Raw genomic sequence first — 15800 nt, forward strand, 5'->3', positions numbered from 1 at the left:
CTGCTCCGGGGTCTGACCGACCCATTGCTAGATGGCCTTCTTCATGTGATTGTAATCCAGGAGGCTGGCGGCGGGGAGTTGTTGTGCTGCCAACTGTGCCTCCCCGGAGAGCAGGGGCAACAGGCGGGCCATCCACTGATTGGGAGGCCACCTCCAAACCTCCGTGGTTTTCTCAAAGAGGTCGAGGAAGGCCTCCGGATCGTCGTTTGGCCCCATTTTCATAAAGGCCACCGGTGGGATGGGCTCTGAGGACGTCGCAGTGCCAGCCCCCTCCCTGGCGATCAGGTTCCAGAGCACCTGCCGGTCCTCTGCTTGTGTCTAGAGCAGGACTTGGAAACGTTGTTCCTGCTCCCAGCATACCTCCATGAGGGCATGGTGTTGTGACTGCTGGATGCTGGTGAGGGTCTTGAAGACTTCGCCCAGCGGTGAAGATTCCATAGCAGCGTTCTCCTCTGTTGTAACAGATCTCTAAGTTCAGACAATGGAGGAGTCAGGAGACAACGAAGCAGGTTCAAGGTCAGTCCTTTTATTCTCTCTCTTACAATCGACGGTAACTGTCGATAACAAAGGAAAAACGTTCTAAATAAATGAAAGCACTCTAGCTAATCAACCTCTCTCTCGGTTCAGGGCTGTCGTGCTTTCTGGTCACTCTCTCTCCCTCTCTGATGCTCTGGCGTGCCTTTTCAAGTCTCCCTCCGCCATCACTATAATGAGAGACAGGTGTTAGAGATAATTATGAACCAGGTGATGAGCCTTACCGCTCTCTCTCTCCCACAGACCGACACATGACCACGCCCCCCATGCCACATAGACATCATCATCAAACTGTATAAACCGAAAAAACAGATTTCAACTTGTTATTTGTATATGAAAGTCACATTAAAACTGACTTGAAAACATTTTACCAGGCCTTCATTATTATTTTTGGTACTTTTCAAATGCCTTTTATGTACAAATGTAACTGTTTTAGTTGTCCCAGACCTAGACTTTCATGTTTAAAACAATGATAATCTGAATAAACGTAAACCATTTTGCAATGTTTGTGTGAAAATTATTTTGTTTTTCAAAAATTATGATTGTCTCACAGTTGTCATTTCCACCTGGCCAAAAAAAAAAAAAAAACAATTATTTATTTTTTTTGAAGAAAAAAACATGGCAAAAGTGTAAGTGAAAAGCATGCTTGAGATTAAATACTGTACAAGTCAATTGATGTTTGAAGAAAACAAGGTAAATATCACTTTGAGGAAAATATTTTATTGGCTGTCATTTTCTATCAAGATGTAATTTTTGCCAAATTATGCAAAAGTGTGAAAATATTTAATTGTGTGTATTTAGGATGTTATTGTTAGCTATGAATAAATAATGCTAGCTATGAAATGAGCTTAGCAAGACTAAAATGAAGTTTGCCATTTTATTAAAAAATATATATAATTAATATATACAATTAATTATTATTTATAATTAATACAAAAAAAGGTGCACTGAGAAATGTTTTCCTCATTGAAAAAGTTTTGTGCCTAAAGAAATGAACAGTAATTTTAAAACATGTATAAAGGAGGAGGCCATGTCAAGATCACATGACCAGCAGAATACTACTTCCTTTATCTCAGTATCCATCCTGTTATTTGACACTTACACTCATTGATTTAAGTAATCAAGGCTGATTGTGCATATTGAATTTATACATTGGCATTAGTAACTGAAAACATCTGTTTGAATTACGCAGTAACACCACTAGGCGTCAGTGTAACACCCTGTCTACACCGGACGCGAGTGGCGCGTCGCATCAAAAGCAATAGAACCCCACAGGCGCGATATCACTTATTTTCTTTTCGATCGGATACCAAGTACTTTTAGGCCAGTATCGCCGATATCGATATCGATACCGATACCTCTAATAAATTGAATTTTTACGAATTCTTTGGATAAAATTAGTAACTTAAATTATTACTTAACATTTTTATATATGTATAGGCCTAAGCAGAAAATTATAAGGCTGCTTTGTTTACCTTTTAAAATAAGTAAGTATAAGCCACATATAAAACCACAAAATTAACCATAGATATTATTATATGGTTACTATTACTAAAACCAATTTACAATATGTATCAAATAATGTATCAAAGCCTTGGTTACTGCCAAAAAAAAAAAAACATGGTTACCACAGTCCTGGTTACAAGTCATGGTTAATACAATATTACTACAGTAAATCCATGGGTAGTTTTCATGAGGGTATCATTTATTAATGAGGATTACATTTTAATTATCAATGTTTTAACACCCCTGAATTTAAATAATCATGTTAAAATGGTCACACAAGCCCATTATAATACATGTCATGTCTAGGTTTGTCATTACTTAGTGTAAATAACTCCAGATGCTGTTTTTCTGTCATTACCTCAGGAAAGCACTGCTCTCTCTTTGAACGAGCGATATAACTGAAAGGGTGAGCACTGTCTGTGACTGATAGTGTATTTTAGCATTTCTGCGCATCAAGATGAGCAGAAGAAAAATTTGTTCCAGTGCCATGCAACAATTCGCTCATATAATTCGAAACTTATGAGATGCATTAATATTCATGTTATCTAAATAATAAGATCACTGGTTAAAAAAATAAATAAATTAAGAATCGATATTTTTATGTGAGGATCGATATTCTTGATACCACATCAGTATCGTAAGTATCGATCCGCCCATCCCTTAGAACCCCATTATAATCAATGATGCTGTCTACACTGGAAGCGTCCGGACATGCCGACACAGGTGTCGCGTTCCATTTTGTGCTGCACACGCTGGCGCTACTACACAAATTAAACGGTTTAGAACGTTTGTGTCCCGTGTAGACAGCTTCACTGATTATAATGGCATCCGGTGTAGACAGGGTGTAGGTCCAAGATGACATATACACAAAAATGACTGAGTGAACTTTTAAAAAATGTCATTTCCATCACTGTCATTCCCACCACCAAAATCTATAAAACACAATACAGAATTTAAAATGTGGTAGAATTTTCATTTAAAAAAAAAAAAATAATAATAAATTTTTTTACAGAAATGACAGAAATCTCCTGAAATCACATACATACACTGTTAGACATTGTTAGTTGAGACTTTATTTTCTAATTTCTAATTCACAGTGCTAAAGGTGCCCGCAAAAAAGCAACCATATATTTGTATTCACTGGTGGCCAAAAATTTTGAATAATGTACAGATTTTGCTCTTATGGAAGGAAATTGGTACTTTTATTCACCAAAGTGGCATTCAACTGATCACAATGTAGTTAGGACATTAATAACATGAAAAATGACTATTACAATTTGAAAAAAATGTTCAGAACTTCTTAAACTACTCCAAAGAGTTCTCATCAAAAATCCTTCATGTGCAGCAATGACAGCTTTGCAGATCCTTGACATTTTAGCTGTCAGTTTGTCCAGATACTCAGGTGACATTTCACCCCACACTTCCTGTAGCACATGCCATAGATGTGGCCGTCTTGTCGGGCACTTCTCACGCACCTTAAAGTCTAGCTGATCCCACAAAAGATCAATGGGGTTAAGATCCATAACACTCTTTTCCAATTATCTGTTGTCCATTGTCTGTGTTTCTTTGCCCACTCTAACCTTTTCTTTTTGTTTTTCTGTTTCAAAAGTGGCTTTTTCTTTGCAATTCTTCCCATAAGGCCTGCATCCCTGAGTCTTCTCTTTACTGTTGTACATGAAACTGGTGTTGAGCGGGTAGAATTCAATGAAGCTGTCAGCTGAGGACATGTGAGGCATCTATTTCTCAAACTAGAGACTCTGATGTACTTATCCTCTTGTTTAGTTGTACATCTGGCCTTCCACATCTCTTTCTGTCCTTGTTAGAGCCAGTTGTTCTCTGTCTTTGAAGACTGTAGTGTACACCTTTGTATGAAATCTTCAGGTTTTTTTTTTGTTGTTGTTGTTGTTGTTGTTGTTGTTTTTTTTGGTTTTTTTTTTGGCAATTTCAAGCATTGTATAGCCTTCGTTCCTCAAAACAATGATTGGCTGACGAGTTTCTAGAGAAAGCTGTTTCTTTTTTGCCATTTTTGACCTAATATTGACGTTAAGACATGCCAGTCTATGGCATACTGTGGCAACTCAAAAACAAACACAAAGAAAATGTTAAGCTTCATTTAACAAACCAAACAGCTTTCAGCTGTGTTTGATATAATGGCAAGTGATTTTCTAGTACCAAATTAGTAATTTAGCATGATTACTCAAGGATAAGCCACCAGTGTATACATTTTCATTATCATAACTGCTTACCTGTTAAGCTTCATTTAATGTTTGTAAATTGTTAATGGAAAATTATCTTAAAGTATTCCACAGTGTGTTTGCTAGTAGAATCATGTGATGGCAGGAGTGTGAACTGTGTGAAGAACTGCAGTTTGAGTTTTGAACACCAGGTGGCAGCATAGCATCATGACAGTGGAGACAGATGCTGTGTGCAGAATAGCATACTACCATACTACTCTGTTTCTACAGACTGCAGTATATAGACACGGCAGAAATAGTATGGGAGTATGCTATTCAGGATTGGAGACACAGAAAATGTCAATTAGTGTGTGTTTCCAAAGGAATGATGTTGACTGAACATATTAACAAACCCCTAACCCTACGTTTTAAACTTCAATTTGTGCTTCAGACATGAATAATACCTCAAATCATGCGGCTTGTTGGAGAAGTGTGCTAATAAAGTGATAAAAATTAACAATTTCACCTGACGTATGATAAAATCCCATAGACTTACATTAAAGGAGGGACCCGAGGAAATATCATCCAGAATATAATAGAGAAATGGGGTGGGCTTCGCAACACCTTAACAACCACATAGCAACATCCTGGCAACCAACCAAAACACTTTTTAGAAAAATGTTAAAGACAAGAGACAGTGTTGTGTTGTGTTGTAAAATGCAGAGCTGCACATCTGCAGGTTAATGAAGCTCAGCTGATGTTCTGCAATGCTGTTGTAAACACAACTGCAGGTTTGAGCTGCAGCCAGAATCCACAGCTCTCAAACACCTCCACACCAGTGTGTGTGTGTGTGTGTGTGTGTGTGTGTGTGTTTCAGACAGTACTCCTCTGAGGCCACTGGGACAGACAGACAGTCCTGGTCTCCCAGTGGTTTAGAGGTTGACGCACCCCTCCATTCCGCGCGGGCGTTTCAGTTTGCCTCTGGATTTAGATGTTTGGGCCTGAATGAGCAAAAACAAACCCACAGCTGAACCACAGACACTCCAACAGACACTCAGCACATGTGGAGGTGAAAACTCAATAAACCCACCACTGCTCTGTTTCTGTCTGTTTCTTTCACTCACTTTCACTTGTACCATGGTATTGTAAGTGGTGCATGTCCAAAAATATGGTAATATAGTACATGTCCAAACCATACAACATGGCACAAATGGTATCAGATAGTAATAAAATTATACTTTGATATATACTGTGAAACTGAATGATCATCATATTCATGTACAATGTATTTACATGCTAAGATAATTAAAAGAATACCTTGATATTATCATGCAACATAACTGACCATGGTTTTACCATGGTACTCATCCAAAAACACGTGATATTGACATGGTACATGTAAAAAAATAGTCTCTAGCCCCTCTCTTAATTTTCTCTGCCACTCTCCACCCTCCATGAACACATTCTATTAGTGTCTGTCTATTCATAACAGGAAGTGCTCATTCTGACCAGTGTGTCTGTGGTCTCATTGTTGTCTGCTCATCATGAATGTAGCGTGTCTGGAAATGCTCTGTGGTTTGTTGCTGTTGAGGTTGTGTGACTTTTAAACGAGTTATATAATGTTACGGGTGGAGAGTTGAGGTGAGGGGTAATTGGGTGGAGCAGCAAAGAAGCTTTTGCGTATTAGACACCAAAATCCAAATATAGAATTGAACATGTTTCTCCTCGACCTAGTGCAACATCTGCTACGGCTTTAAATGAATAATCAACAGCATTTGTGGCATAATGTTAATTACCACAAAGATAATTTCGACTCGTCCCTGCTTTTCTTAGAAAAATTTTTTATATTACATTGAGGCATTTACAGTACAATAGAAGTCAATGGGACCAATATTTGGAGGGTTTAAAGCAGAAATGTGAAGCTTAAAAATTGTATAAAAGCACTTACATTCATTATTTTGTTAAAAATAATGAAATGATTTGAGCTGTAATTTTGTTTAAATCTTTGTTTTTGTCGATTTCGGATGAAATTCTAGTTATTTGTCACCAATGTTACATCATCAAGTTGTAAATTTGGATATAACTTTACACAGAAAAAACTAGTAAGCAATTTATCACACTAAAATCATGTTAACATGCATGTTGTTTATGTCTTGTGGCTTTTTTATGGGTTGGCCCCATTGACTTCCATTGTAAGTGACTCAATGTAACCCAGAACAAATCGAAATGTATTTTTGTGGTAATCAACATTATACCACAAATGCTGTCGACTGAGCTTAACTTGTCTTGAACCCAAATTATTTATTTAAAACATACAGATCTTGCTGCTGCACTATACAACACAACACTTCACATAATATCAGAACACACAACACTATACATCACATTTTATTTGAAAACATTACAGAAATTTCTATAGTATGTGTGTATTAACATCTATCCCATGAACAAAAGTACTGTCACGGTATCAAGGTACAGTGATGGTATCAGATGGTATCATGGTACTCAATAATGACCATACTCATGGTAAATACATTTTACACATGCCAAAGTCCCTCAAAGAATAACATGGTACTGCCACTGTAAATGATGAAAAATATATGACCATGGTCCATGTCCAAACCAAAAATATAGTATTGCAATGGTAAATGTGAAGAAAAAAAAAAAAACATTGTATTACCATGGTATTTCATTTATACCTGTCCAAAAAACCTTTTGTATTACCATTGTACCGTGTTGTAAAAAAAGGTACTAGACACTACTTGGCATGTTGGTTTTTGTGGTTTGTGGACCACACAGCAGGTATGATCATCTGATTTCATATCATCTGCAGCTCTGTGTGTCTTTCTATGTCTGAGTCTTATCTTCATTCTTTATGATATACGAGAGTCATAATTAAACTTTCACAACAAACCAAAGAGATGCATCAATACTGCTGAAAATGCAGTGGTTTTGGTGGAAAGTAAATGTAGACATTCAGCTTCTGAAGTGAAAACAACATAAACATTAAAGCAAGAGTTCATTAAACAAGAGAAACAGAACCTGTTATTTTATTTTACAGAACAACAGTCTAAAGAGAGAGAGAGAGAGAGAGAGAGAGAGAGAGAGAGAGAGAGAGAGAGAGACAGACAGACAGACAGACAGACAGACAGAGAAATCGGCAGTGTCTTGGAGCATAAAATGTTTTTGGGGTTATTTTCTTGGCACACACCTTTTAAAACGAACAACATATGGGGAGAAAGTGTCCTATACAGGATTTATTGACTTGTTTACTCTGTGAGTGTACGTTTATGTGAGTTAACCACAGATAAAAACAAAAAAACTGAATTACTGACAGAAATGGAGGAGTAGACGTGTTGAGTATGTGTGTCTTTTATTTATTTGTCATTCAGCAAACGTGTTTCTTCCAGTGGGTCATTCTCAGGAAACTGTGCCACCTGTACTAGAATACTTCAGGGACTGAAATATTGAGAGAGACCAAAGAGACCAATTTGAACAAAGAGCCAGAGTCGAAGTTGCAATCAACTGACAGAAGTTCTGATGTTTTTTCATTCTCGACAATTCCAATGGCAACAATCAGCAATACTGCTTACAGACAAGTTCAGACAGCTAACAAACATAAAACATAGAATTATTAGCATTCTGTATGCCAAATCAGTTTACGTTACAGATTTTCAAACATTCTGATTGGTTAAAAACATAGAAAGATTCTAGGAACAACTCCAAATATGGTATACTACGTGACTATATTACAGCAGTAATTTTTTAGGCAAAACATTCATTATCACAACCATTACTAATTCTAGCACTTGGATTGGTATCATGAGTTGCCTCTTTACACTTGATGTCCATGAAATATCCATTCTGTGGAAGTTAATTGGTTATAAGGCACTCCATTAACAAGAATGTAATCACATGCACATATACATTATCTTGAGGAAAAGATGATTAGACAGCACAAACAGGTCGTGTCTTATTTCAAAAAGGTTGCATGACACTCAGATAGGTGGAGTGTAGAGCCTGCGAAGAGACTTGGACAACATATAGAAACAGAAGAGAATTCTATATGCTTCAACTTTTAATTAAATCAACACATAATATAGAGTGATGAATAGTAATAAGTGGACTATAAAAGAGTTAAAAATGTTAACAATATAAATGTGTCAGGGGTTTTTCTATGAATTAATTCTTCGTCACTGAACTTTATAACCCAGGAATGGCCTTCAACACAGGAGACATGCACACACTTAAATGTCTCATACTGCTTGTTTGAACATAAAAGGCATAAAGTAAACAACAATATTAATAAGAAAAAAAATTAGATTAAAATACCTGACGACTACACATGAGTATGTAAAAAACTGGTGCATATCTATTATCTGGATGAAGCCGGGCTAAATGAGTTATTGATGTACAGTATTCCTGACATGGGTCAGACCCTCAGTCACTTCTCAGATATTGAATATACACATTGCTTGTGAAATGAATGAATGATTAATCATTGAAGAATAATAAATATAATATATATTAAATAAATATTATTATGCATATTATATATAATAAAACATAAAATAAAGAAATTACTTAATAATAATTGTTAATAAACTCATTAAGAGAAAAGCATCATAAAATAATAGGGTGGGGATCCACCTCCTTCATCGTTCTGGTTGACAGTCACTGGAAAAATACTAATGAGTAAGAGAGAGTTACTTCTTTGAATCATGTAGTCAAAAACATTTTATGATGTCAGAAAAATCAAAGGAGGAAATATAACTGTATAACAAGGTTTAACAGAAGACAGTATATATACAGCATTTTAGAGAAATTTACATGAACAGTGAATGCAGGATATTTTAATTTCAATACAAGAAACATTTGGTAGAATTCTTAGTTTTATTCAATGCAAACTTTAAAATGTAATGGTAATGATGAAGAATTTGGCTGATATTCTGATGAAAAAAAAATGTAAAAATGAAATTAAAGGAATATTCTGGGTTCAGTGAAAGTTAAGCTCAGTCGACAGCATATTAAAAAAGTTAATTTCGACTCGTCCCACCTTTTCTTTTAGTCACAAAAATCGAGGTTACAGTGAGGCACTTACAATGGAAGTGAATGGGGCCAATTTTTGGAGGGTTTAAAGGCAGAAATGTGACATTTGTAATTTTATGAAAGCACTTACATTCATTCTTCTCTTAAAACTCGTATTATTTGAACTGTAAAGATGTTTCAATTATCATTTTTACAGTCATTTTAGGGTTTTAGGGTTTGTTGACAATACATCGTCATAGAAAAGGTTTGTAAGTGAATTTATCACACTAAAATCATGTTTACACGCATATTGTTTATGTCTTGTGGCTAAACTTTTGAAACAGGGATTATTTTAACGTTTATGGATTGGTCCCCATTCACTTCTATCCTCACTGTAACCCAGATTTTTTTTTTTTTTTTTTTTAAGAAAAGGAGGGATGGGTCAAAATAATTTTTTGTTGTAATCAACATTGTCACAAATGCTGTCGATTGAGCTTAACTTGTATTGAACCTGGAATATTCCTTTAATGTTTTATTTGAACATGTCTTTTGCATTACACACTAAACATAGCCAGATCTATCCAACATAGAAATCAAAAGATAGATGAACAGAATTTCAAATCAATACAATATAGGCATCAAATTTGAGCTAACCTCCTTTCCAACACTTTATAGAAAACGTTAGTGGTCAAATTTGTGTATCATTCCACATATAGACCTTATTCACGCTAGCGCCATCTTTGATTTTTAATGGAAATGTAAACGAGGCTTTGAGGGATAGACGTACCATCTCATCAATTGCACAAACAGTATAAAGCTGTAAAAAGATACTAGATCACATCTGATTTTCCACAACTCATGCTGTCTGGAGTTCCTTGTCTACTGAATGTTCTTGGACAGATATTGTATCAATGTTTTGTCTGAAGAACGATCCAAAGCACTATAAACTGCAGAATAGCCCATTGAAAAGACTGTCTATCCCGCACAGCCTCGTTTTCATTCCCATTACAAATAAAAAATTATAAGCTTCACATTTCTGCCTTTAAATCCTCAAAAAATTAACCCCATTGACTTCTATTGTAAGTGCCTTGCTGTAACCATAATTTTTGTTTCTTTTTTTTTTTTTTGAGAAAAGGAGGGATGAGTCGAAATTAATTTTTGTGGTAATCAGTATTATGTCACAAATGCTGTTGATTCATCTTAACTTGTATTGAACCCAGAATATTCCTTTAATACCTTTTTTGTTGGTTTGTTTATTATTCTCTATGGTAGTTAAAGTTGTACATTTTTGTACGTGTCACCTCGTACAATTTCTTAAGATTTCACCATCTTGTACTACTATTAAATTGTCATGAGTCCAGGTTGAATCTATCAAATCATGTGCTGGTAGATCAGGATTGTCTCCAGGTCTTTCTTCTGACATCACTGATATTGAACCTACAGCCTTCATGTTACCAGCCCAGATGCTGAGCCATTAACCAACACCCTCACTGGCCTTTCGTCACCCTCTGGTTTTCACCATATTTTCACTCTTTGCATATTTATAAAGTTGTTGACTTTGACACAGTTGTTGTTTTTAGTGTGTGCAGCAGATGGGTATTTTAAGGGTGTGGAGCTCGTGGTTACACAACTGTTTATCTGTCAGACGCACACACACTCTTCTGCAGAGTGGCCCCATGCACACTAAACACTGAGACTTCTGGGTCTGACAAGCGATCTAGTTCATGACTGAACTCTTGTACCTTCACAAGTGGATGTGAAATATGATGTAAAGTTGCTGAATTTAAGTGTGTACTATTGAACTGCAGCACACATGAATGACACACATGTGCTAAAGGCCCATCAAAGTCTCATTTGTGAGAAATAAAGAGAATCAGCATTTGAGCAGATATAGTGTGTTATATTGTTAATATAGTCACAACTAAAGGGTGCAGACTGATCACACTGTGAATTGGCAATAAGAGACAACAATTTGCTCACCAAAATTCAAACCACGGCCCCAGTGGCCAAAGCTGGAAGTGTCGCAGAGGTGAAATGTCCTCAAGGTGGCGCAAAAAGCGAACTATATTTTTGGTTGTAAATGATGCAATACAGTCAACAAGAATATATTTTTAAATCCTACTCCGTAACCCAAACCCCAACCCTTAAACTAACCATGAGTGGAGTACAAATGTCATTTTAGAGCAAAAATGTATCATCTGTAGAATACTCACCATTTTTTATGTGAACCGAATACTTCTTGGTATCAACTGGATCAGAACCTGTGTCTGGGAGATTGCTTGCAAAACGTGCTATCAGTAGTGCCTCAAGGAAAGATGAACACATTTTAATTGAAGCAAAAATGTCTGATGGCACTTGTCTGTAATTCAGCAGAATGGGTCGATTTCAGGGTACATAAATATTCGAAAACAGCATGTTGTTTTTACTGTGTGATCACATTTTAAGAATGGCAGCAGAATGACTTCTTCAAAAACATCACCATCTTAAGTGCCTTATTGCTATTATGAAATAATTACTGCATAATAGAAATATTATTAAAAACAAATTTACATACAATTAGTTTTTTTTTACTGTATATACTGTATAAATTAATGAAGTGTCATCCTTTCGCTAGAAGATGTAGTCCCTGACATGTAAATTAAAGTTTATAGTTGGTCCCTCTGGGTGCTGTGCAGTGATTTACACAGTAGCTGTTATATTGTGCATTTTAGCACAACTGGAACTCTGCATTGACCAATCAGCATCCAGGACCACAACTATCCGTTTTATAATAATTGTCCATGGGTTCAGTTGCTTGTAATAGTTTCTTGAAATGGCAAAAATCATGGATTCTTTAAATTATTTATTCTTTGACTGAATGTCATTGACTCAAATCTGATCTTTGAATTCAAATAAAGTTTGAGGGAATATAAAACTCAGATGTGGGTTTTGCAGCAGGGCATTTCTGTCATGGTGGACATTGTGTTCTGTTCGGTTTACAGAATTAGGCTCCTGGACGTTGTGCATGAAAGTATGTATGTGCTGTTCATAAACCTGAAATAGACTGAAAACACGAACTCTCATCTGAACCCAAACCCACTGAGCACACTCAACCTACTGCCCACATGCAAATGCGCTTACACTTTCTTTACTATTTCATACAGGAAATAATATGTAGGTCATACAGTGTCCAGTGGCGCAAGTGTCCAATATATCTGGACACTTGCGCCACACTTAATAGTGTCTGAATGTCATTGCAAAACAATATATAGTGTTAAAAAATCAAATCCGACAGTTTTGTGACACTTTCTGGTTGTCAAACATTAGTGGAACATGTCCACAGTTAATGTCATGAACTGCACCTGTGGTTATTCTGCTTGGACACTTGTGTGAACTTGAGGGGAACTGACTTCATACATCCAATAAAAATCATCTTGGGACCGGCTGCTTAAAAGACAAAAACAACTCTGAAAGTGAGCCATTCTGAAAAAAAGTCTAGCAGCATTTGATCGCAAATGACACTTGCTGTGATATTTTGTTATCTAATGCAATGACGTTCAGACATTTTAATGTGTGTTGCAAGCGGCCAAATACTTTTTTGGGGTCACTGTATGCTCTGAACAATAAGTGAGATGGTTTTGTTTATGTAACTCTTTCAGAGGAAACATCAAATTTCTTCATTCATTCTAAATTGGTGGTTGGAAAGGTCTAGTGCAGCGCAGCTCAAAAAGTCCCAAAAAAATTTCCCCAGTGGCTTTTAGAGCATCACAGAGTCAATGAACTCCATACTGAAACTCCACAGTCTCTGTGAACGGCTCACATGCTTTTCAAACTCTGTTTATTTTAGTAAAGTTTAGTAAAAAGTCTGAGCTGGACCGTATTTACAGCTGAAGTGTGAATATCCCAGCGTAAATGTGCAACTGTAAGTAAGCCATTTGTAGGTTGATTTCACTGTGGCTCAATCAAAATATTGCTCTGTTTGTATGAGCAGCCTGACACAGTAACACTGACTCAACCAATGGTGTGGGTCTGTCTGTTTCTCTAACCAATGGAAGAAGGGGAGAGTGTTCAGGAAACCTGTTTAAAAAATTTCTTTTTGAAATTCCGTTTGGTGACGCTAGTTTACCTTTACGATACAGATTCAGTGCCTCTATAATAAGGGTCAAATGAGTCTTGTGTTTTTCTCAAAACAATGACAGAGGTGATGCGTTTGTGTCACTGCAGTGCAACAGAGCAGTGTTAAACATATGACTGCGGTATTGTCATAGCTCCATCATCCCAACACCTTCCATTTATGTTTGGACTTTTAGTTGGACACCTATTGAGACTTATGGTTATGTTTTTCAATTAGACTACACTTCCCATGATCCACTGCCCTCCTCACACTCATCTGTTCTCCATCTTTGTTCCCAGGTATTCTATGTTTTGCCATTACCCATGTATGTATTTAATCCCTCATGTTCTCTCCTTCTTTGACTAGTCTTAGTCCTATGAAGCTATTCACTTGGTCTTTCCATGCTAGAATTTATATTTCCGTCTTCATCGTTGTTGGCATAGTTATTTGTTTATCTTTATGTTCCTCATTAAACTCTGCATTTGGGCTCTAACACAATTTCTCTCTCTCTCTCTTCCTTGTGAAAGTGTGACAGGTATAGAAACACACGCACACCATGGACTGACGCAGAGGAGCAGCAAGCCTCTGTCCCATATGCGTATGCAACAAATCACAGATATTACATAACATGTGAAGAAACAAAACTCCACCCAGCACTGAAACTCACATGTCAACACACTTTATTAAAGACACTGAACTAATCAAAAGCTCTCTGAAAGCTACTGTAATCAAGCAGAATGATTCACTGTGATACTCAAGACAAACAGAACTGCCAATGTGAAAATACAGTGAAAAAGAGAACAGCTTTATGCATTTTTATATACCAATTGGCCAAGACAGCATTCCAGTCTTGTTAAAAACAATCTAATAACAGCTATGACATTATACACTAGTTCATCAGCTACTGTGTATTTGGAATTAATTTCATATGAATGTTTTAATGAAAATTTGTGTTCTTAATTTGCTTTATTATGCAGTGTCCATCTTATAAAAGCAATAAGACACTCGATGTTGTGCTATATTGTGAAAATAGTTAGGCTACTACACTGCATCATTTGTCACATCGACTTCACAGTATAACACAACCATTTGTGCCTTATTGTTTATTCAAATCAAGGATAGTTTCTACTCTAAATCATGATTCTATAACTACATTTGAAACAGACATAAAATTACTATAAATGCAAACCTGTGACCACTCATTTTAACACTGAAAAAACTTTGGAGTTTATTCTGACTATTACTATTATCAATATATAGTTATTGAATGTTAGTGTCTTTATAATATTGCAGCTGCCATAATCTTATAAAAGCAATACATTCTGCTTCATATTTTACCCTTAACCATGGCGAGCCTTTCATGGCCCATTGCTTCATTTCACTGTGATGCTCAAGGGGAAATAATGTGAAGAATTAGTAAACTAGAGTGGTTTTATTGATTTGTAAAAATGTTGTTGATGTAATGAGAGTCAGAGGGATTAAAACTTTCTTTCAGACACTCCTCAAGTATTAACCATTTCATTACACTGTTATGTAACATATAGAGTGTTTTGTGAGATTACTGCACACTATCAGTCTGGCACTGGGGCATTGACGCAGTGAAACAGGACTGTATTTAGTGGTGGTGAGCGTATGAGAGGGTGCGTTTAAGAAAAGAAATATGGTGGAAACCATAATGACAGGTTTGATCTTACTGCCCAACGTAAAGTCTCCCAAAACAGAGTCATAGGATCTGAAGTAAAAATGACCCACATTTCCAACAGATGAGAGTAACTGTTGACTACCCCGGTGTGTTGTTACCTTAGTAACCTGTTTTTTTCCATCTCACAGACTCACTGTGGCTAGTTTCACTGGAAAGACATGACTCAAAAATTTGCAGGTCTGTGATCTTAATATTTACTTGAGGGGATTGAAGCAAAGCTCGTTATAGCAACAAGCTATTATTTCAGCCTAAAATGAAAATCCTACCCTCATGAGACTTTTTCATTTTGTGGAAAACAAAGATTTGTAGCATCATTTCCCATACAATGAAAGCATACAGTAACCAGGAGTTGTAAAGCTCCTAAAAGGACCAAAAAACATAACTAAAATTGTACATATAACTCAAAAGTCACACAATAGGTTTGTTTGAGGAACAGAAAACACAAAGTTCCAATGTTCTCAAATCTCATTGACACTTCCATACCTGGCATGGCACAATTGGTCAAATGATAGGCAAAAATCAAGTTAGGTATCACTGACGTCAAACCTCACGTTATATTCATGCACAAATGAGAGATCCAAGTTTTGATGTATAAATTTTGGGTCTGTTCCTCACACAGCATGTGACTTGGAATATAGTGCACAAGTCATATGGACTACTATTCTGATACTATTTGGAGATGACAGCCCCTAGTCACAACTTTCATTGCATGGAATAGGATTAGTGTGAAGCTTCTGCTAAACATCCCCTTTTTTAGTTCCCC

This window comes from Myxocyprinus asiaticus, chromosome 26, assembly GCF_019703515.2.
Source record: "Myxocyprinus asiaticus isolate MX2 ecotype Aquarium Trade chromosome 26, UBuf_Myxa_2, whole genome shotgun sequence".
In the NCBI taxonomy this organism is placed as follows: Eukaryota; Metazoa; Chordata; class Actinopteri; order Cypriniformes; family Catostomidae; genus Myxocyprinus; species Myxocyprinus asiaticus.